Source organism: Bactrocera dorsalis, chromosome 2 (genome assembly GCF_023373825.1).
Source record: "Bactrocera dorsalis isolate Fly_Bdor chromosome 2, ASM2337382v1, whole genome shotgun sequence".
Taxonomy (NCBI): Eukaryota; Metazoa; Arthropoda; class Insecta; order Diptera; family Tephritidae; genus Bactrocera; species Bactrocera dorsalis.
The window spans coordinates 27526054-27551353 of NC_064304.1; positions in this window are offsets into that span (position 1 = coordinate 27526054).

Consider the following 25300-nt stretch of genomic DNA (forward strand, 5'->3'; position numbering starts at 1 on the left):
ACTCAATCTGGCATCGTTACATTGGATTAGCTGTCGCAGTCGCCCGATGCAAACCTGTTTGAAAATGTGTGGGCATATACTAAACCAGAAGCTTCGTGGAAGACGCACATACACTTTGAAGCAGTTGTCTTACGAAATTCGTCGGATCTGGAGATCCTTGCCACTAGAACACGCCGTCAAATTAGTAAAAAGTATGCCTCGGAGATGCCAGGCAATTATCGACGCCGGTGGTGACTGGACATATTATTGACCAAACTGCATCATTGTTTGTAATGTGTACAATGTGTATATAAATTTGAAAGTTTCATAAAATATTTCTTTTATAAATTAGTTCGACCACGCTCTTACTTGGCAGACTGTATAATTGCTTTGATTCCGATCATCTGGTTGACGTTTGTCACTTTAGTTTAAGTTATTTCCTGCCGGAAAGCAGAAAAACACACAAATTTTCATATTTTTATCGCTTAAGATATATATAAGATACCTATTTATTGTTTTTATACTTCTTATAGTTTTACCATTTACACGAACTGAGAGCCTATTCAACACTGTTCACCCTCAGCGACCTAGGATGCTGGAAATATGAATAGGTCAACTGTGATGGCGCATTGGCTTTGCTGATAGGTCGTTAGATAATTAACTGAAATGTAATTAACCACTGCCAACATACGTTTTAAAGACATATACTGTCGAGTGTAGCCAATAGAGAACATTGAACCATACTCTGGTACAGTTACACTCGTGGCCACGCAAACCTTACCACTTAAAATTTTCAAGTATTGTCAAACACGAAGTGTAGTAGGTGTATCCATTTAAAAACAATAACATCGGCTACTTTAGTATCAGCACAGAAAAGCTAATTTTTGTTTTACTCATTAAACGAAATAAATTAAAAACTATAATTATAATGAGTTTACTTATGCTTACTAAAAATAAAAATTAAAAAATTGGACAAAATCTCGAACGAACGAAAAAGTCCGAAACAAATTTAAGAACGTATAGTGGTAAGGTAGTGGTAAGTGGAGTGTATAAACACCTATTCGTATATAAATATGATTGCATAAATAAGTGCTTGTCTACTAATGTAATATTATGTGTGTGTGTGGTTTGATTTACTGAGGTGCGTGTAAAGAGGGATTAGGATTTAATGGTATTAATCAATAAACCAACGCTATGCGCAAGTAATTCAATATCATTGCAACCTTCGACACGGATGTGTTAATACTCTCACATAAATATCTTACTCGCACCAGGCTGTTATAAATACAGATTGTACATACCTATAAACAAATTGTATTAATTTAAATGTGTAATTTAAACTGTTTGCTCCTTACTTCGATTTGCATAGTATTTACAGAGATAAGCTTTTGCAATGGTTTATGGTAAAATATTTTCAATATAATTACTTGTAATACATACAATATTTTGTTAACAGATTTATGAATAGTAACATCTTATAACGATCCGATAGATACATAACTTCACCGATGACGATGACTCCACAGTTGTTAACAAATTTTACTGACACATAAGACGTGCTTAAGGCCACGAGCACGTGTCGAGGGGCAGATTTTCAAAGACTATAAACATTTTAGAGGAAGAATATCGGCAGCTGGATCAATTATTTATATATGTTTTTCTTCCTCTTATGCTTCAAACCTTTCGAATCTCAAAATTTCCGCCAAAAATTTATCATAAAGTGATCTTTGGTGATAATATAATCATTATTTTACAAAAGAATATAAACGGCTGATAATAGTGCTGGGCTTTTGAGCACCAAAGCGGCTATAAAACAATATATTCAACCCTATGTCCTTAACGACTACTAGACGACACGAACACATACACGCATTTATTGAAAATCTGGCTTGGTAGCGATTGACCACAAATCGATAGTTTATATAACGGGTGATTTTTTTGAGGTTAGGATTTTCATGCATTAGTATTTGACAGATCACGTGGGATTTCAGACATGGTGTCAAAGAGAAAGATGCTCAGTATGCTTTGACATTTCATCATGAATAGACTTACTAACGAGCAACGCTTGCAAATCATTGAATTTTATTACCAAAATCAGTGTTCGGTTCGAAATGTGTTTATCGACAAATTTTGTTCAGCGATGAGGCTCATTTCTGGTTGAATGGCTACGTAAATAAGCAAAATTGCCGCATTTGGGGTGAAGAGCAACCAGAAGCCGTTCAAGAACTGCCCATGCATCCCGAAAAATTCACTGTTTGGTGTGGTTTGTACGCTGGTGGAATCATTGGACCGTATTTTTTCAAAGATGCTGTTGGACGCAACGTTACGGTGAATGGCGATCGCTATCGTTCGATGCTAACAAACTTTTTGTTGCCAAAAATGGAAGAACTGAACTTGGTTGACATGTGGTTTCAACAAGATGGCGCTACATGCCACACAGCTCGCGATTCTATGGCCATTTTGAGGGAAAACTTCGGACAACAATTCATCTCAAGAAATGGACCCGTAAGTTGGCCACCAAGATCATGCGATTTAACGCCTTTAGACTATTTTTTGTGGGGCTACGTCAAGTCTAAAGTCTACAGAAATAAGCCAGCAACTATTCCAGCTTTGGAAGACAACATTTCCGAAGAAATTCGGGCTATTCCGGCCGAAATGCTCGAAAAAGTTGCCCAAAATTGGACTTTCCGAATGGACCACCTAAGACGCAGCCGCGGTCAACATTTAAATGAAATTATCTTCAAAAAGTAAGTGTCATGAACCAATCTAACGTTTCAAATAAAGAACCGATGAGATTTTGCAAATTTTATGCGTTTTTTTTAAAAAAAAAGTTATCAAGCTCTTAAAAAATCACCCTTTAGTTAATAGCAGCCTGACGTGATGGCATCGCACAGGCATGAATGCTAAATAAAGCCACCTGCCAACGATGACAACATAACAGACACACCGGAGTGAACATTCTTTCCTTACGATTCACACATAGCAACTATGGCATTCGCTCCGTATGAAAATTGTCGTTCTAACAATCAGAGTCGGGCAAGCAAAATACGCAATTTGGTGAGTAGGTTCGTAGTAATAGTAGTGGATCATCCAAGTGGACATACTTTTTTCAATAGCCTTTTTTGACAGATCACACTGAGCGTACTACTCGCAACACCATCACCTATCTTGAGTCCCAGCATTCGTTATTGGATAATATTCGACCCAATAGACCACTTTCAGCATACAGTTAAGTTCTGCCGTAGCACAGAGTGTACACGAAAACCGTGGAGAGTCGATTCGGCGACGTTCGCAACATCTCAGAGTTACGTATGAAACGACTTGGCGCATTTTTCGTCCAGATCTTATATAGAAAACGTAAAAAATACAGCTAGAGCAAGAACTGAAGCCGTCCGACCTCCACAAGCGACATCGCATCACTGTATAGGCTCTTAAAAAGTTCCAAGAAGATCCCACGTTTTCGAGCAACTTGCAGATATTCAAGAGCTATCGTTCGTCAACAAGAAAAACAAACAACTTGGGATGGTGGAATCAGCGGTCCATATTTCTTTAAAAATGAAGCCGGTGAGAACGTAATCGTCAATAGCGACCGTTATTGCGCCATAATAAATGACTATTTGACTGTTAGATTTTTTCCTATTGGGATATGTAAAGTCCAAAGTCGGACGATTCCGTCTCGATTCAGACCTTGAAGCAGAACCTCACGAGTGTCATTCACCACTTACCAATTGAAATGCTCGGACGAGTCATCGAAAATTGCACTCAATGGATGCACCATCTGAGATGTAGCTGCGGCCAACATTTGAAAGAGACAATCTTCAAGAAATAAATGCCAAAGAGTGTTCTTTCGAATGATATTAAACATTCCCTCAAAACCTCCAAATGGATCACCCTTTATTTATGGGGAGCTCTATGGCGGTATTATTGCTTTTGGTGAAATATTCCCTTCCAATGACAGCTTCCATTTGTGTCCTGTACGCCAACAGTCGGTGTACTTACATGTTGCGTCTCTGTCTGCTTTGTTGTTGGATATATTAAGACTCTAAGTATCTGTTGCTTCTCAATTGTATCCGCATTGGCTTGGCAACGGTTGCACAGTGGCTAACGACGGTTTAATGCCTCTGTGGACGTCGTAACGGACGGAATACATTTATTAAAAAATTAGTATTTATTTTTTAAACTTATCGAATTTTATGACTTTCTTAAAATTAAATTTCGGGTTCTATCCTGTTGTGTTTTCTTTTTTTTCAAACTTTAATGCAAATTTATGAAGAATATTTTAAAATACTACTTTAATTCTGGATTGTCTTTCAAAGAGGTTTTAAGGGAGTGTTTGAGCAATAAATTCTGACATATTCTAATGATATTAGCTATAGATATTAGATAAAGAAAATATAAATAAATATGTTAGGACGCTATAAACATGTTTTTTGGCATCTTCAGAATTTTTCTTCAATAAAAACACATTCAATATCAAATAAAACTCATATATTTCATAGCGTGCATCAATTTTTCATGCAGTGCACTTACGCAAAAACAGAAGATTTTGGAGCAGCTTTTAGTAGCCACTTCTATGATCCATATTTAATATTTTCTCAATATCAATATGTTTTTTATAGGCTATATGTATACATAACTACAAAATCTTTCCACGGCTGCATATTTCATCGATGACTGAGTTGACTGCGTTCCACTTCAGTTTATTCAAACGACTTATGTTTTATGCGAGCAGAAGTACCTAAAGCCGAGTAAGACTTACATAGTTATTTATGACTCCTATGATATACGTGTCACTGCTTGCAATAAGTAAAGTTAAACGTTATATAAAAACACATTGCTTCAGTGCATTCTACCGGTGGCTCAAGTGCTCTGAACGTTAACGCAGTCAGACATTCAGGGATTTGCTTTTAAACTTCTAGTTTCTACGTCAATGGCCATCATTCGTGTGTGAGACATCTGTTATATACATTTGCATATCTGTTTGTATTAAGAAGAATAGCTCAACGTTTAAGTAAAACTACAAATAGCTATAATAAAAGAGGGAGTCACACTGGCGAATCTTAAGTTTATACCTCTTTAACTTCCCTCTCCCTTTTATTTACAAAAATATGTTCTTAATGAATGACATGAATTAGTTCAAAAAATTGTCGTTCAGATTGTAAATGAATAATATGTAATTTAGGATAAAAGAAAAGAAATATGTTTACTGGATTAATTTAAGATTTTTTTCACTAATAAAATGGCGAATAATGAAAGCTTTAAGTATTCACTTTTATTCTCTTAATTTACAAACTATATTTAAGAATACATACTCAAAATTTCATAAATTTCCGGTGAATATTTTTGAAGTTACATGCAAATTTGGAAAGGCCTTTCAGAGTGATTGGAAGCGCATTCCAAACTTTTAATGCGTTTTTCTCAAAATGGTGTTTTCAAAGTCGGTTGGATGAAAAAACACGATTCCATCAACAATCATTTTTAGTTCAAGTTCGTCATCTTCATTTTAGATTATGAAAAAATACATGTAATATTTAATTTAGTCAGATGAATTGATATTATAATATATGTACGTATATTATAATGGGTTGTCAAAAAAGTCTTGCGGTATTTTTATCGGATTGTTTTTTTTTATTGAAATGGAAATTAATTTTTGATGACTCATGCCTAGCTCTTGACCGATGCTACGGCTGCTACTATGCCGGTCTCTTTCGACCAATTCAGCGATTTTATCGCAATTTTCGACGACTGAACGAAAACGTTGAAACCATCGTTGTGCGGTGGAAATGGAAACTGTATCGGGTCCATAAACTGCACAAATTTTATTGGCGGCTTGAGATGCATTTTTGCCTTTATCGTAGTAGTACTGTAAAATATGCCGTATTTTCTCTTTATTTTGCTCCATGTTTGCGACGATGTAACTCACGAACGACTTAAAATAAACGACAATCAATCACACACGTGTTAGCGCGTGAAATGAGCTTTCCAAAAGGGTATAGCATGACCCCATGCGACGAATAAAACTAGAACTACGCGCTTTTAGCGCCAAGTAGCGAAAATACCACAAGACTTTTCTGACAACCCAATATATATTTAGATATTAACAGAGAATTGCTCAACATTTTGCTTTAATCTTACTTTCTTTAATTTCATTATGCCATTGAATACAAAGGAGGTCAACGACAACCTTCTCCTAGCGGAAACCATTGACCAGAGAGTAAAAGGAAATCAATTCAAAGAGCAACTTGTTAGCAGTTTAGTGGTTAGTTGCAGCAGCGTCACAAAGCTAAAAGGTTGAGATGTTAAGCGACTTAATTCGCCCCAACCACTTACAACGCGATACAGTTACAATTTAAACTGAGCGCTCGGTAAAGAGTGGCGCGCAATTGTAACACTTAATCAAAGCAAAAAAGTAACAGACAAACGCAATTAGAATACAACAGAATGGTATACACTTAAAACATACAATTACATAACAAGAGGAATGAACTAGTCAATGAACTAGTGTCGGGCAAAGAAATGAAAATGAAAGAAGGCACTCAGTACAAGTATTCAATAAACGTCACAACTTTTCGATATGTATTGTTTTGCTGTGTTTGGTTTTGTTGTATTGTGGACACGTCGGCGGTGCGACATGGAACATGAAACAGACACCAAAAATAGTTAGACAATGGCATAACATAACATAACCCAGCGTAACAGCAGAAAATCGTTGGTAAAGCGTGAAATAACCTTTTAAATGGCGGAGGGAATTAAATGCGACAGACATGAATGTGAGTGCCGACGCGAGGAACGTGAAAAAATAAAATCATACGCAATCACGACGGTGTGTAATTGCAAAACGCTACTGCGCTCATATTGCGGGCAGTTTACGACTTACGTGTGTACGCGGTGTTTGGAAGAAAAGCTAATTGTATCTCGGTCTGCAGCTATTTTCTGCAAGTACAGAATAAAATATAAAATTAAGGTATGAAGATAACGGTGCAGGTGCATAGTAAAGTTGCAAGAGCATTCCCCAACCCATAAAGTGTATTTTTTGAAATGGAAGAGTGGAGCATGTGACGTAGAAAGTTGACCTCGAGCTTAAAGGTTTTATATGGAATATATTTTTTGGTTGCCCCTTCTTCTTTTACTTCGTTCTGCAAATAAAATTGTAATTCGTTATCTAAACCCCGCATTTTCCACATAAAATATATCTTAAACAGAAGCCATAAAATTAATATTTGGTTTAATATATACATATTTTACATTAGGGTGCTTCAAAAAAAAGTTTTTTTGGAATTTTTTTGAACTCTTACCCTCTCAAATGTTAGTGATTGACAAACAAAAAATTCTCCCTCAAGCCAGGCGCTTAACTCTGAGGGTCGCTATTTTTTTTTAGGTTCCCATACATATTACATACTAATTTTCGTGTTTTCATTCAAACTAAAATTTCACCAACTAATTTTCATTTCTCAGATATAACCATTACATATTCATAAAGTTAGCTTTTCAAATTTAAATATTCCCGTGACAAAATTATTATTCTCAGAAACTTTTTTTATTTTTATTGAAAAAAATTCTGTTGCGCAAAATTGTTTTTTTTTTTTGTTGGATTAATCGTTATATTATTCGTCTCTTCGCTAACTATTGCGAATTTTTCTACAATCGCCAAGGAATCGGCTTCTTCTTTTTCTCAAAAGCAAGTCTTTTCTAGTGTCTGATATGCACGAGTGGATTCGGGTCTCGAAAACGCTGACGAAAGAACATAAAATTTATTATTTATTTATTTATTTAAATTATCTTGTCAAATTGCCTCTCGATTGCGTCTACTCATCGCATCTATAATTAACTTAAGTCAAATGCTTCATTCAGTATATAGCCAACAGAATTTTTAGAGATCCCTACTCTCTTGGCTATCTTCAGCACCTATAATTAGTGATCTGCCAATAAAGTAACATGCTTTTGGTCACCTTATCCTCCATAGGAGCCATTTTCGGGACATCTGCTCATCCGACATGCAAGCACGTTGAAACTCGTCTAATTAAATTTTTGGTTTTCGCCATTTAAGGCGGAACAGTAATTGTCTCGAATGCAATCATGCTTTGATTGACATTAATTGCCTATGAAATTTCTTTTGCGATACGGATGCCATGGGCCAGAGAGGCTAAGCAACTATTCCTCGTATTTATTATATTTATAGACAAAGTTTCTCTGAAAACGTTTACACAAAATTAAGCTCCTTTAATTTAAATTGCCCCGAAAATAATAAGTTCATTCCACAAAATCGGCGTAAAGACAGCCAGTGATTCTATAATCACTTTTCTTGCAAAGCGAGCTTAGGTAAGTAAGAATTTTAATATACTAAACTTGTTAGATATATGTTGGAAAGATATTAAAGTTCTTCTTCTTCTTTACTGGTATAGATACCGCTTACTCGATTATAGCCGAGTTAACAACAGCACGCCTGCCGTTTCATCTTTTCGCAAACTGGCGGCGATTTGAGATTCCAAGCGAAGCCAGGTCCTCCTCCACCTGATCTTTCCAACGGAGTGTAGGTCTTCCTCTTCCTCTGTTCACCTCGGCGGCTACTGCGTCGAATACTTTCAGAGCTGGAGTGTTTTCGTCCATTCGGATGACATGACCTAGCCAGCGTAGCCGCTGTCTTTTAATTCGCTGAACTATTTCAGTGTCGTCGTACTATATATCTCATACAGCTCATCCTTCAATCGATTGCAACATTATTAGTTTTGCGGGGATATCAAAACTTAGATATCGTGCTGTCAAAAACAGGTTTGAAACCGACGAAATGATATGCGTGTCGATTCTCTTTTCGCGGGTCTTTTCCAAGATTTGGCTCATGGTGAATATCTGGGCAGTTGTTTATTTTCCAGGCTTAAAGTTACACTAACGTCCAATCAGTTTGTTGACGGTGGGCTTTAATCTTTCACACTATACGCTCAATGTTGAGGAGGCTTATCCCACGATAGTGGGACCACAGATTATAAGGTCTCTCTTTTAGTGGATTGAGCAGAACACACTTAACGTCGGCGGCTATGCTTTCTTCCGAAAGAGCTCGATCGGCGATCCATTGGCCCTCGCCACTTTGTTGTTCTTCAGATGGGTATGCTCTAGGCATAATGAAAATTAATGAAGCTGTTTACAATATTAACATTTACCCTTGTAAATGGGAGTTTTCTTGTAAGATCATAATGAAATAATATTGCTATTTGGGACGTTCGTATGAACACTAGGATGAGTCGATTTTTGCAGGAGCCGAATTTATTCATTTGAACTCAATATGAGAATGTATGTAATTATATTAGTTCTAATTGCTTGCTTTTCTAGCTCAATTGGAGTATGAATACTGCTGTTTATATTACCTGTTATTCGATTCGCTACTCTCCAATGTTTATCTGTTTTATCAAAGAAAAATATTATTATAAGCAAAATATCACTGATTTTTTATATATAAGATCCGGTTATTATATTGCTTGGAGCTAGAGCTCATTTATAAAATATATAAGTATAAGTTCCTCATAAAGTAAAAATATAGACTTCTTTTATATTTTCTTATCTCTTATTTTCTTATATCAATTATGTATACGATTGTTTGGTCTATGATGGATGTTATAAGGTCTCAAAGTATGATCTTCGAAAAAAAAAAAATATTTTTTCAAAAGCACCCAGTATATTAATTAGGTCTCTAATAGAGTGACACTTTCGCCTTTATACCCTTAGACTAAATCTTTATTTTATACCTTGAGTTGTATATCTATATTCATTATATTCATGTGTATTCCCATCGGGTCTATGTGGATATTGCGGTGCTGCAATGATTGTGGCATAAATGAATGGTTTGTAATGCTGTTGTTGCACCTAGCACATTACATTGCTCTCCTAAGACTGCAGATGATGTGCGGTTTTGTAATAATCCAGCTTTGTGGCTGCCTTACAAGCAAAGTCGCTCGGTCGCTAAAATAAGCTCACAGCTCAGCACAGGCCACTTACAAATCAACAATGTGTTCAGAGTTCGCACACAAATATGTATTTGTGTATTCACTTAAATGGGAAACACTTGGCAAATAGGAGATAAACAGAATGCCACACATTTTAAAGGGTTCGGTGTTGCAGTGAAATATGTTGAGGTATCTACGACAAAACTAGTTGCACAATCAGTTTGAATTGAACTTTGTTCATACTTCTCACTTTCCACAATAGGTGCGTGACCATTTAAACTGATGACTGAGGAGCTTTTTACTTAAAAAAAATATTACGCAAAAGTCTTTCGCCGACTAATCCATGCAAGTTGAAAGGTAATGAAATTTTCGGTTACACTCGAACTTAACACTTTTTTGCTTGTTTTATAATTTATAAATTTTACGATTAAGAATAGTTTATCAACAGGAAGAGCACACTTAAACTATATACGAGTATATACATTTACATAAGTTATTCTCCCCAAACAAGCCAAGGTTGTAAAGCGCTGTGGAGCTATAAATGACTTTCATTCAACATCTTTTAATGATCCCACTCCCCTTCCGTCATCCACTGTAGTATACATGTATTGTGCGGCCCTAAACTTAAAAGTTTTGTCGAGATTAAATATTTAGTAACCTAGCTCGACTGTCGACACATCTCAGATTCTATACCCTACTCATTTGTATGCAACAAAGGATTGAGAATTATTGCTATGTGTTGGCATTCTACCACAATCGGAACACTTCGCCGGCTGTCAACGGTTTCTTATGCATTTAATATGTGAAATTTATAATAAACTTTTAAACATTATAGTAGCAGCACGTGCGGGCTTATAAATTTTTACATGCGCATAATGATTGTTTGTATCTTATTTGGGAAATAACTGTTATTCTTATGTGTTTTTTTGAGGAAAAGATCAGAGCGGCTGAGTACGTGTAAAGCCTTTTCGCTTTAGAGTGCAGAAGAGAGAAAAGATTTGCCATTGTTTATAGTTGATTGATTCATTCTATTCTGCTATTTTGCTTCTCATGGTTTCAATAGCCAGAAAAATATTTTCTATGCTAATGGCATATTCAACGTATTTCAAATGTTAATGTTATGGTTATACATATTCTGTTTAGGATAAATCTAACAAAAATTCAAAATATGTATATTTAAAATGTATTTTTTATTTCAAAAAAATCGTTTATTGGATAACTCTAAAAAATAAAATAACAGTAAAGTTAAGTAAACAAAATGTTGCTAAAATTTGTTATGAAAGCAAGGTTTCCAAGTAATAATGATTAAAGAGATTTATTTCTTTTGATATTCTGCAAAACATGTTTATCTTTATGATCTGGCCCAGAAAACTGTGATACTAATACTTACACTGTACTAATTTGTTTCTTTTTTGTCGCATTAAATCTGATACAAAATAAAATTTCTTGAACTAAGTCAAGCCTCACGACAACTTTTATCACAAAATAAATTCAAAATGTTCAGCATGAAAAGCATGTTTACGAGAATAGCAGTTGCAACAATAAAACACCAAATTACTGCAACAACAAGTGATAAAAGTCACAATAATCAAAAGTGACAAATAAATGCAAAGTCCTGGAAGCGACAAGCACCTATCACCAAGTTGCAGGCAGTGCGGGTGAAAAATTCAGAGGAGATCACAAGAGTCGTTACATACGACGGCACGCTGCTCGTTATTCTCGAACGCAATATTTTATTGCTACCACACTTTTTCCTGCTTTTCACTTATTTTCCCGTTCTTTAAAACTCTCATTTGCCATATCACAGTTCACCAATAATATCGCACTTCAATCTGTTAGTCGTGAAATAGCAAATATAATTGAAAATTATTCCGTGTCCATTGGGTGGGACATTTGAGGGGCACGCGCTGCAAGCAGATGGCGAAATTACCGAGACCAAATGTAAATACTTTAAAAGCAGATGAAGAGAGCGCGATAAAAAATGTCAAATATTCACTGCGTGTTTCTTTTTTTGTACTTATTTAGTGTGGAGTCCTTAAGGAGCGAAATAATGACAGCCAATGCTAACTTAGTTAAGTGGAGCTGAAAGTTAAAATGCTAAATTAAGTTCTACTGGTAGCCTGTGGAATTTTGACAAGTGGCTTGTCTAGGTATTTCATTTATCTAGTTTTACATAAATAAATTTAAATGAAGCCAGAAATTAATTGGTTTGTTCGGTGTGTTTATTATGCGATTCAAAACTTTTTACTTGAATAAAGAATTGCTGATATTCGTAAAATATAAATTCTCTCATGCAAATCACATCAAAATAGTTGGGTTTTCTGGATATTTGTGAGCTTTGAGATTTCTAATGTTAGACCAGAAATGTATTATACTGTGCTCTGCAAGCATACCATTTGTATAGATCAGACGTTGTTAAGCCCATGCTAAGACTATCAAACAATTTGAATCCTTAAACAACTATAATCTTATTAAGATACCAACACCCGGTCGTTTGATATGAATGTTTGGGTTTTATGACCGACCGTAAGGTTAGCAAACTACTAATCCAGATACCATTCGTGGAGAATAATGTATAGTTATCAAAAGTTGATTTGCAAATTTCTGATCAATTAATTTTGGTGTAGGGTTGCCTTTTTTAAATAATACATATTAAGGTGATCAAATAAACCATAATATACTAACGAAACATGAATATTCGCTTAACCCAGAGGATGTATGAAAAGCCAAAGTTTTCTTTATTCATTTACTATATGTTCGCATTCAACTTGATTAACCAAAACAAATCCGCCCGAATGACCAACATAATAAAGTAAACAACAATAAAGTAAAACAAGCTTTCGTAAGAAATTAACTAAAAACAGAGCTCGTTTAATCCTCTCAACAAGGGCGAATAAAATAAAATGATAATAATAATAATGATAATAATTGAGATACAAGCTCAAACATATATACAAACAGATTATATGCTGAAATACATGTAGACATATGAAATCACCCTGGCAATGCAACTCTGCTGAGAATCCTTGAAAGTAAGCTCATTCCGAGTATCCTTAATAAAAAGACGCTAGTTGTAGTTGTTGTAGAAATAAATAAGCTGTAGCGAGTGATGAAAGAAATCACTTGTGCTTTAGCTAATTACTTCCGATCAAGTGTAGATGAATGAAGGAGATGGACTGGCCTGCCAAACAGGTTAGTTGCAAATTTTTAACCGACAATCCATTTAATTTTCATAGTTCTCTCTTCCTCAAGTGAGTACTTAGTTTTGTTCCTTTGGTAATTCTATTTCTGCATGTATTTGTTACAATTGCCATGGACTGACATTTTCGATTTCTGTTTGTCATGCTGCACGTTGTAATTAACCATTATTGCTTAGAGTAATGATCAATGCTCCCAGTACTTTACTCTAAAATCGCAGAAATGTGAAAAAAGGAAGATCGACAATAAGAGAGCGGTCAGTGAACATATGAATAAATATATATTTCTAAACTTGACTCAAGAAAAAGTTAATTATTATTATATTTTACAAGATTACTTCAGATATGGATCTATATATCCGACATCAATTCGTCTTAATCGAGCAAAAAGGGTCACGGTAGGTTATATTTACGATATAAAAATCATTCATTTTGTGACGTTAGCAACTTTTTCTTCTATAGTTAAAATAAAAATTTAAAAGACATTCATGTGTTTGTTCTTTGAAACACTTAGAAACATTTTAATGTCTGTTAAAGCTCGATAATCTTGGATTTCCTGTGCTTTTAAATTTTTTTCCATAAAATATTTCTTCATTCACCTCACTCACACCCACTTTGGTTCCCTAACAACATCGTAAAAAACTTTCCAATTCTTTTTTCGATTTCAGATACTAAATTATTTGGGTAATGATTAATAATATTGAAAGTATCTGCTAAATGAATAAATTGTAGGGTAAAACGGGCGTAAAACCCACCTGAAAAACATCTAAGCGGCAAATCCGCTCCAACTACCTTGGGATATGCAAAACCAAACGGTTCGTCGTGATAGAGAAAGACCTCACCGAACCGTTCGGTACCAAAAGAGCTTCAGGCAAGGTGACTCCCTCTCTTGTGACACCAGCAACAAAGCCAGCTTCGAAATCCAACAGAGAATAACGTTTACGCCTGTAAAGAAGAAGAAATCAGGTCCTAGTTATATAAGGAGTTTATTCTAATTAAAATATTCTTATTCTAAACCTCTTCATTTTTAGTCGATCTTAGCTTGCCTACTTTCTCATCAAATATGACACATACAATGTAATCATAACGTAACAACAATGAAGCGGCAATTTTACAAATAACTTTTGAAAGCAATATTTAGCAAGAAAGATTAGGAAAATGTAACAACAAAAGCTAAAATAACAAAGAAGAATTCTAATAACGTTAGCAATATCAGTAAACCATCATTAATCACTTTTAGTGTCAGCAAAAGTGGCATGCCACACACTGCTTATATAATATGTACCATTATTTTCCTACCTTACATTTCTTCTAACCACTGTCCCCCTCACTTATAATGGCATCACGGCAGAGAGTGACAAAAAGTTTAATTATGCTTTTCGACAGATGTCGCAAGTCGACTCATTTATGCATATATGTAAATATATTTGTGGTGTTGTGTTCGAGACTGTTGTCGTGCTCCTTCCGTTTTGCGTTTTTGCGAGTGCACACTTGATGACATTGCCAAGGTACTTGGGTATTAACTTTCAAGTGTGTATAAGTGGCTGTATGACACAAAGTTGCAAACACTAAAGACTCAAAGCTCAAGATTGTTTCTACAATGTTGAGTTATGCTTTCTTCTTCCGCTCTCGTTTCATTTTTTTATGCTCACTCAAGTGCTGATGTGTTGTTATAGTGACAATTATTGTTGTTGTTATTTTTATAAATTTTGGAAAATTAACGACGGCTCTACGTTCATATCGCTCAGCATAATACATATTTATACATATATCTTTGATTTCTTTCGGCACGCTATCATATTTTACGGTTTCTGTTGTGCGGAAGTTGTGGTTTTGCCTCAAATTTTTTCCGATTACTGTTACTCTTCATTTCACTTTTATGCTTTATTTTACCTTATATTTAATGGCGTTATTAGCGGATTTTCTGCTTTATTGACATAAAGCTCGCATAATTCACACACTAAAGCTCCAAATGAAAGTGAAGCTTTACAAATGCAACAGCATTTTAATTTAAATCTAATACCATGTTTATTTCCGGAAAAATATGTGTACAAAGTGATAAACTATTGCTCAGCTATTAAAAATTTGTCGCAGAAGACGGGTCACTTGAAATTAGGAATATTCTAATTCTCAACGTTCCTCTCTGCAAAAAAAATGCCAATTATTTTATTCATAAAAATTTCTTTAAAAATTGTATATGCAGCTAAGTTATACTTCAAATGATCTGAGCATTCATACAACCGATTTATAGGTACATTTGTGTTGCTCATACGACAGGGTGTACTAAATTAATAACGTAAATTTTAACTGCATATAACTTTTCACGGAATATTTTTATGAAAAAAATCATTAACACCTTTTTTGAATTGGAAAATGAAATTTTTGAAGTTGTAGTCATTTACTTTGGAAATAAAAGCTTTCTTGCAAAATATAAAAATTGTTTAAGAAGCATATGGAAAATATTAAATGATAAAGGCACAGCATTGGAATATTATTTTAGGCAAAAGACTATAACTTCAGGGGTGGTTTCTAAAAGAACAACCAACTTGGGAAATAACGGAGATCCTAATATACATACTTCTAGGTTAACATACCACAACATTTTGCCCTCTTCTGAACTGAAGGTATTTCTATATTTTCTCATATCTTTTCTGTACATATATTTTATTTAACCACATACAAGGTAAGCAATAATACAACACAAGCAAAGATACGACTGCATACATATGTACATAAGCATCCGTTAAGAACATGGTTTCCGCTAGAAACTCTAGGACTGGTGAGACTCATGTAGTAGCTTTCCGCAATACTTATACTTAATCTACTTCCCAGTGTTTCAACATGCCTTGTCGTTTCAACATAGTTTATACACACAAATACACACGTACATAACAAATTGTATACCATGTTAATTTTCAGTCTGATTATGTTGACATAAAATGCTTCCTATTTACAAAAAAAAAGTTTTACTCCTGCACCAGCACAGCACAGCTTAACTCCAACTCATTTCAAATAAACTCAAATAAAAGGTGGAAAGGTAACATTTCGAGATTGTTGACTGTTTTCATTCATAGACTTCAGGCAGTTTCCGTTTTCCGCAATAAAACATAAAAGCACATATTCACATATGTAGGTATATATGCCAGTGAAAAAGCGTGCATGTGTTGGCGAGCAGCAAAACGGTAAATTTCTACGCACACATTCGCTAAAAAGCGGCTGTGAATAAATATTTCCAAGCATCTATGTGAAAACGCCATCCCTACCATGGAGCACGTGCGTTTTCATTCTCTTAATCCACCGAACTTCTTCTCGTTATTGTTTCCTAGAAACACGCGATAATGTGCTTCGTAAAAGTCACAACGATTATAGGTGCTCCACTGCGTGTGAGTGCTCACCTTTCGTTGGCGCCCTGCAATGCTTGCTTTCTTATTTATATTTACTTTTATTACAATGTTCTTATTGGTTTTTCGGTCTACTGTTCATTTCCAAGGTAAGCAAATTTTCACACACACACATAGTTAGTATGTAATATTTCAGTGAAACCTTTGGCCTTCTGCGAATCAAGGAAATTGTTGGAATTGCACTGTGGAAGAGGAATGAAAGTTAAAGTGGACAATTCTAAGAAAAGCTTTGGGTTTTATTATATAATTATAACCTGAACAGGGTATATTAAGTTTGTACGATGTTTTTAACACCGAGAAGGAAGCGTCGGAGATCCTATAAAGTATATAAATGATCAGTATGTTGAGCTGAGTCTATTTAGCCATGTCCGTCTGTCTGTCTGTCCGTCCGTCTGTCTGTCTGTATATATACGAACTAGTCCCTCAGTTTTTAAGATATCCTTTTGAAATTTTGCAAACGTCTTTTCTCTTCAAGAAGCTGCTCTTTTGTCAGAACGGCCGATATTGGAGCACTATAAGATATAGCTGCCATATAAAGTGACCGATCGGAATCAAATTCTTGTATGGAAAACTTTGACATTTGACAATGTATCTTCACCAAATTTGGTATAGATTATTTCCTAGAGCAACAATGTAATATCTGAAGAAATTGTTCAGATCGGACCACTATAGCATATAGCTGCCATACAAACTGAACGATCGGAATCAAGTTCTTGTATGGAAAACTTTGACATTTGACGTGCTATCTTCACGAAATTTGGCATGGATTACTGCTTAAGGTAACAATATAATTTCCGAAGAAATTGTTCAGATCGGATTACTATAGCATATAGCTGCCATACAAACTGAACAGATAGTTACTAACAGAAATGCACCTGTGAAGGGTATTTAGCTTCGGTGCAACCGAAGTTAACGTTTTTTCTTATTTTTACTTAAATATTTTTGTTATTCAAATTTTTGTTATTATTTTCAATAATTTCTACCAAAAGTTCTTTTAAGTAATCTGTCGTCTGATATTTCTCATAGGTCAAGCCTTTCCAATAGTTTCGTATTTTTGCCGATAACTATATAACTCAAACAAAAAAAAAAAAACAGTCACATGGAATATATAAAACGATGGCTTCCAACAAATATCACATGAAAAAAGCAGTAATAACTTCAGCGACGACATGCCTCCATAAGCGTGGCTGTCGCTCATTGTGCGCGAATCCAAATGAAAGAAAAAACGAAGACAACGAAAATGTAAATTTCTGCGAGACAATACGAGTACACTCGACCGACAGCAACAATAACTACAAAGAGAATCACGTCTCAAGCGCACTGCCGACATAACTAATGACGCGGTTAATGAGGCACTTACCTGTGCGCTTAAAGGAAATGAAATTGAAACAAAAGTATGTAGAAATAATGAAGAAGATATAAACAGGTAGTAAATGCAGTAAGGTAAAGAGCATATATGATGGACGGCTTTCTAAAGTGACAGTGTGACAGACAACAGATCGGCGAAGCAAGGAAAAGCACGGAAGAAGACTTGTCATCAAAGAAGGAATATGCGATTTTTAAAATGCTGGCATTGATAAGAAAGCAAACCTGGAAACAATTATCTAATAATATGGTAAATATATAAAAGTATAAAAATATATAAAATTCATGGATTTATAAAAGACCATTCTTTAATCGCGTTTGAAGTAATTGTTGACGCATACTGCTAATGTGCCGCAAATTTATATTGAGATGAAATAATGTTCATTGCAATACGCGCGTGAATCCATGCGATCAATGTTTTATTTGAAATTGCAGCATAAATAATCTTCAATTTGTATTATTACTTTCATACCACAATGAGTTCAAATATTAAACACATTTCACTATAAAAAAGGGTAAAAGTAAATTGCAGTTTATATTAACATAATGAGATTCAGTGAAGTATTAACTTGCTGATGGAATACGCGTATTTGTTCCAAGGCAAGTAAGTGTTCCTATGGTAAAGTATATGTAGTAAGAAGAAATTCATTAGTTTTGTAATTGAAGGCCACTATATGCCGTTGAAACGACCAGCTATCAAATAAAAATACTCCTTAGGTAGTTTTTTTATAGCTAGAGTTTGTAATGTTTGACAACTCGTTAAGGATCAACGCCAGCCAAGAGAAAATATACAATATATTACTGACTTACTATTACTTATTACTAGAACGTATTTCTGCTACCTTAAGATACATGGACGTTTCGAGTTTTCCTTATCTACAATATAATGCATCATTCTCTTCAAAAGACAAAAAATAATCCTTAACCAAATCGTATCATTATGCTGCATTCTCTGTTGACTGGCATAAATATATGCATTAGCTGAAGAAAGTCATTGAACGTAGAGTTCAACAACATATTGCGAGAATATCAAACTTATTACTAGAAAGATTTTTTGGAGGGATATAAAAAAGTAATACAATAAAATCTAAATGAGAAAGGGAGGTAGGGAATGGATATAAAATTATACGAGTGAATTGTATAAGGATATCTAACTAAACGGTCAGCCACTTGAACCCAGGCAAGTCTTCTAAGATGACAACGATTCGGAACGCTATTAAAAGTTGCATCAGGAAAAATCAGACTGACTTTAAAACATTATTTTCATTTTGTAAGAAAGATTTGGTTTGAATAAAGGTATTAAAAATTATAAAAACAAAAGCTCATAAGGGCTGATTTATTCTTTCATCGCATAAAAGAATTTCACCAATAAAACCAGAATCGACTTGATAATGAGAAAACTCATTAACACAAAAACATGCTCGATCACAACGTCGGACTCATCGGACGCACATGCTGTTCTGGTATGGTTTCGACAAACCGCAGGCTACAATCAGCTACCCCAAAAGGCACACACATGGCTCAAATTAAAACAAAAACTGTAGAGTATGACGTGTGAATTGGTTGTTAATGCGGCCGTTGCAGGCGTTTGACAAACAAGCGAGTGAGCGAAAAACGGCATTAAAGCGAATGCCGCTTGTCTTGTGGGACACTAAGCAAGCATAGACGCGCACAAAAATTGAGTAAAATTAGCATAGCAACAACAGCAAACACATTGATAATGAACAATGTGCAGATGTCACTCGTGAGGTTTGCAACCGTTGAAAATGCAAATTTGCTTTTGATCTAATACTGGTGAACCGATCAAACTCGGCTGCGGCAGCAATAACAGCAAAAAGGCGCAACAGCATTGGTTAGGCATTTTGACTGACAATGACGCAACTAACCGCCAAACGGATAAGAAAGAAAGTTCATTACGTAGGTCAGCAGGCAGGATAAAGTAACTGACAGTGGGAAATTCGAGGACTCAATTTATAGTAAATACAGAATTCCTGAAGTTTTAAGTGTAGTTCTGATGGAAACGACTTTCAAAGGGATTTAGCTCCTATTAGAAAGATGATGTGTTCACTGACCGCTTGTTCGAAAGCAGTGAAATAATGCTACGCTCTTTCCAAATTTTTTGCTTCATTTTAATTACGGCACTCATTGACTTCGCTTCTAGTTTATTATCGTCCGTTAATACAGCGCACATGCACAAGTGTATGTGAGCACAAATTCACGCCAATGACCACACAATCACACCTAACGCCGACTTCAACAACAAGCACGCCACTTACAAGCCTTTTTGGGGATGAGCATAAGTGCCACAACAAATAAATATCAGGCGGTCCGTACTTCAAGCGAAGCAGTAACAATAACAACTAACAGCATAGCGCCACAGTTGCCAAAGAAAAAAAAACATTTTTTTTTTTTGTGACTTGTTGTTTTTTCACTTTCGCTGTTTCATTAAAATTCCCTGCTATTCTTGCCAACGATTTTTAAAAAACAATGGCTGCTTATTGCAAATGACAGCAGCATGTTGCAAAGCTTTATTTTCGTGATTTTTTCTGCAATTTTTTTCACTATCCTTAAATGTTTTTTGATTACTACTGGAATTTCTGTGCCTTAATAACTTTTTTCGCACTTATTGCAACCTCGGGGTGATATTTATGTATGATATATACAGACGCTGATAGATGATGGAATTGAAAAGTAAAAAGTCTCGTCAAAGAAAGACCAAACTCTACAAGTCAATCATTATTCCCGTCCTGCTATACGGTGCAGAGGAATGGACGATGACGGCAACTGATGAGTTACGAGTTTTCGAGAGAAAGGTTCTGCGGAAGATTTATGTTCCTTTGCGCTTTAACAACGGCGAATATCGCATTCAATGGAACGATGGGATATACGAGTTCGAAAATTCTTATTTGAAAAAGAAAAAAGTGCTGTTTCATAACAACAATTCTTCTTTGAATGACAACTGCATCCGCAGTATCCTCCGGATGAGGCCTCCAGTGGCGGTCTTATGGGCTCAATAAACTCTTTATAATTGTTTTCGAAAATCTGGTATTTGTTTATAAATAAACCTGATCAAGGCATCACCGTCCTAGAAAGCAACTATTTAGAGCTTCATACCAGAGAACAGCAACGACTAATAAATTTTTGAAGTTATACTTCTTATACGACGCCGGAAAAGGTTGCGATAGATTCTGGTTGCGCAACCTTCCATATAAAAGTAACGCAAAGTTGCGCAACCTCGCTCCATCCATATGAATGTAACGCAACCTTGTCTGCGAAGATGTGCGAGCAGCAAGCGAAGCGGTGACAATCGGCGATCGTTTGTTCGTTTCTTTCGGCACAGCTCGGCCGACACAACAACACAACACAATGTTCCATGCTTATGCTGTTGTTGTGTTTGTAGAACAATGTTTCAATTTTGGTTGGTAACATATTCACATGTGTGCGCATATGTATGTTTGTATGCTTGTGCATTATTGAAGTTATACTTATTTTTCTTTCGTTTGTCTTTCATTTCTGCGAATTCTCAACTATTTTACGTATGTTTTGGTTGAAATACTCGCATCACAGCAATGTTATGTATATGTATATACATATTATGCATATGTATTGCTGTGATAAATTTATTGCGAAAGCACATGTTCTACAAAGTATGTATATGTCTATACTTAATCAAAATTACTAGAACCATCGGAGGTGTCTTGCATTCATAAGCAGATCGTACTTAAGTCAGCCCAACTTAATTGTCAATGGTGGTGTTGGTGGTAAGCGCTTGGAAGGTCAAGATGCTAACACAGGTCCCAGGTTCGAATCCCGACAGAATAAATTTTTAATTTTTTGCTTTTAACATCGTATACTATAAAAATAAATATTTTTCTTTATTTTAATTTCTATTAGTAAGAAAAATATTTATTTGTATAGTATACGATGTTAAAAGGCATACATCTTCTATCCTATCTTGTGTATCTGCACATGCTCATATGAGTGTATGTATACGCATGTGCGCGCATTGACTTGCATGTTCATACATTCATATATACTTATATGTACATATATTTGCATACATTGCCGAACAAATAAATCACAAGCATACAAACATACATATGCGTACACATATGAATATGTCACCAACAAAAAATTGATCTTCACAAGTCAATCCGGCAGCCAAATTGGCGAAGAACAAAAGAGAGATGATTACGCTGCATATTCTCTTCCGCAACGAAGAGACGGAACTACTTTCTGAGTCAAAATTCATTCATTTAGACTTTGCTTTATTCTTCATTTAATGTGCATAATAAATTTATAAAATGTGAATTTAAGTTTTCTAGTTTTCTTTCATACAAAATGATATGCATTTCTGAATATCACTAAGAAGTATAACTTCATCCGCGCGTAGGGACTCCACGCACCTTTTTTATTCATAATCGGGCATTGATGCGTTATTCTGTCTGCTTCTGTCAGTTCGGATCATGTGTACGAATCGAACCGTTTGTCTTCAAATCAGCGATAGAGAACAACTTTGAATCACTAGCGATCAGCTTATACCTGATTTGTTTATGAACGTTTGCATCAGCAGAAAATACCCGAAGTGACGTATACTCATGTTTCGATGATTGAAATGATCACCGTTGGGTTCGTATATTATCCCCTTAACTTTTATTTACTCGAGCACTTCTGTTCTATTTCAAATACGTATGTATGTATATACTCGATGGAGTTTCCATTTTTTACTAATCGAATATGTGTAACATGTGTACATTTTGAAAGCTGATACATTTTTTGCCACACATGAATCAAATCAATCCAGCAAAAAACTGTTGTTGTAGATTTACTCGTAGAATTACTCGTACATTTACTCGTCGTTTGCCCGCAGTTTCACATCGATTCAAACAATCGCCGCAACGCTATGAACTGACATGATACGATTTGAACCGAAGCCAGCCATACCGCTTACTCGATCGAAATTTCCGAATAACGGATTGTTCGTGTTGCATCAAATCAGTTGGCGGCTACTCGAATATTGATCAACAGCGTTGTCTGTGATGAACTGAATTGATTTGCTTGTGTTTTTGGTACGAGTTTTTGTTCTGATTTAATCATACTCGTGCAGCTCTCTGTTTGTTTAGTTTCGAAAATCACGACAGCAAGGAATTCAGTATGTGTGAGCATACATCTGAAAAATAGTATACATACATATAAATGTCCGCCAGCAGCATAGAAAACTATCTCATACGAGTTTCTCTGTATCTAAATGCATATAAACACATTTTTCCATACTACCACACAACAGAACAGTGTGCAATGTCTTTTTGTGCTGTGGAATTTCCATGCGATTCGCTTCGATGGCGTACAAATCGTGTGTAAAATTGTATTTTTGCATTTTTTTTTTACTTCTAGGCTCATTGCTATTGACGTTTGCATCGTTGCTTTTCGCCTAAAAATTTATTTATGGAATTTTCGAAATTGAATGCTTTTGTTATTGTATAAGCAAAGTTTTCCTTTATTGAAGTCGAATCCATTATATGAAAGCAAGCTGGGACTTTTGAAGTGGAACCTTGAAAATTTTGTTGAAAAAAAAAACTAAGGTAGAACTGAATTATGCAATTTTATTCATTTTCAATGTTGTTTAAACTTAAAGTAACTAATTCATTGGTAATTAGATTAATTATATTAACAAAATTATCAGGCGACATTAACGAAGCACCAGAATTTAGTCTTTCCATTTTCAATGAAGAATGCTGTCAGCGTGATTATTCACATAGCCGACATCTTTGCCTCCCTAAAATCTAAAATCAGTTAACTGTTATTGAAATATTAGAGTCTTCAGATACTTTTCCATTCATTACCGCAACCCTTATTAGAAACCCGATAATTTTCAACAAAACGCTCAACTTCGTAGCCCTTATGAAGTGCTCGATGATTGAGTAAGCTTTTCTCTCCCTAAGGGTGAGCACCAAACGAACAATAGCCTGAGTTAACAATATTAATATCTTTCCAAATTTATTCAATAAAGTTAAGTTATAATTACCTATTCTACTTTGGGTAAACCTTCAGTTTACTTTGCTCAAATTAAACACGCCCAAAACATCCGCAAGCAAACACTTGCGCCAATTATGCCAGACACCACTAACCTTTTGTGAAAAAATTCTTGTCTCAATCTGACACAAGCATTTTCACCTCGGTAATCAACCTACAAATTTGATATAATGTTAACTGCTACCTGCTTTATATAAGTTTTTATATGTATATATATATTTATATAGAGAGAGTGTATAAATATATACCACACATACATATCTATACTCACCTCTTTCAACTTCATTAAAATGACACAATTACAACTCGTCCTGTCTTCTGTCAATCTCTCATCCAATCTGTCATACTAAAATGTCACATTTACTATACTTTGTCAATTTGTGTATTTTGAGGTAAAAATAAAGAAGTGACCATCAATGACGGACATTGCAGGTGTAAGGGGAAATAAACAACACTAGAGACGATACGAGTCAATTTATAAATTCGATGCCATAAGTTCAAAGCGCTTTTGGTAATTTTTTTTTGAGCTGCGCAGGAGTGAAAAGGGGTTTTTAGCGTCTGCTGATGGTACGTTTGTATTTGCGGCTTTTCCGGAAACTTTTTTATTCTTTAATAAAGTTGAAGTATTCCTTTTGTGGAGGCAGGTGTCAAAATTAATTGAACCTTTTCCAGCTTTTTTTTATTTAAAACAATTATAGCATTACCTTGAGAGCTTTTTTTCACTCTGTTATAATACTCTACACAGGTGCATACATTTTATTTTATTTTCTTTGAATTTTTTTTCTATTTTTATTTAGTAATTATATTTTTTGTTGAATAGAAATGTTACTTTATTTTTAATATCGCATTATTTTTAATGACCCTCAAAACCTTTTTCTGATTTGCAACTAAAATTATAGCATACAAAATTAGAGGGCTAATCACTTGCTGCTTAAAATACAGATGCTGCTCAATTGCCTTTCATTGAGTTTAATTTATAAAGGGAACCTTTTCCCTGCCATCCAAATCCATCACTCTTTGTTGCCTTAAGACTCAAACAAACGGCTGCTTTGCTATACTGATTTTTTGAATACTGTGGCATAATTTTGCTTTTGTTTACATAAAATAAGGGTCACGTGCCTGTATTGGTCATTGAAAGTTGTTTATACTCGTAACAACTAGTTCATCTGCAAGTTGTCTAGCGATTTCTGCAATAAAGAAAGTTTTCTCTTAAAATGTTGTATTTTCAGTGGAGTTATCACTCAAACATCATTCTTAAGGTTGTTCAAGACTTGTGAAGCGTATACCTGGTGGAAACCGCAAATTTTAGTGACATAAACCATTACTTCAGTGGGATGGGATTATAAAAAACTTGTCTCATGTTAGTCGTGCTATCATCGTGAATGATGAT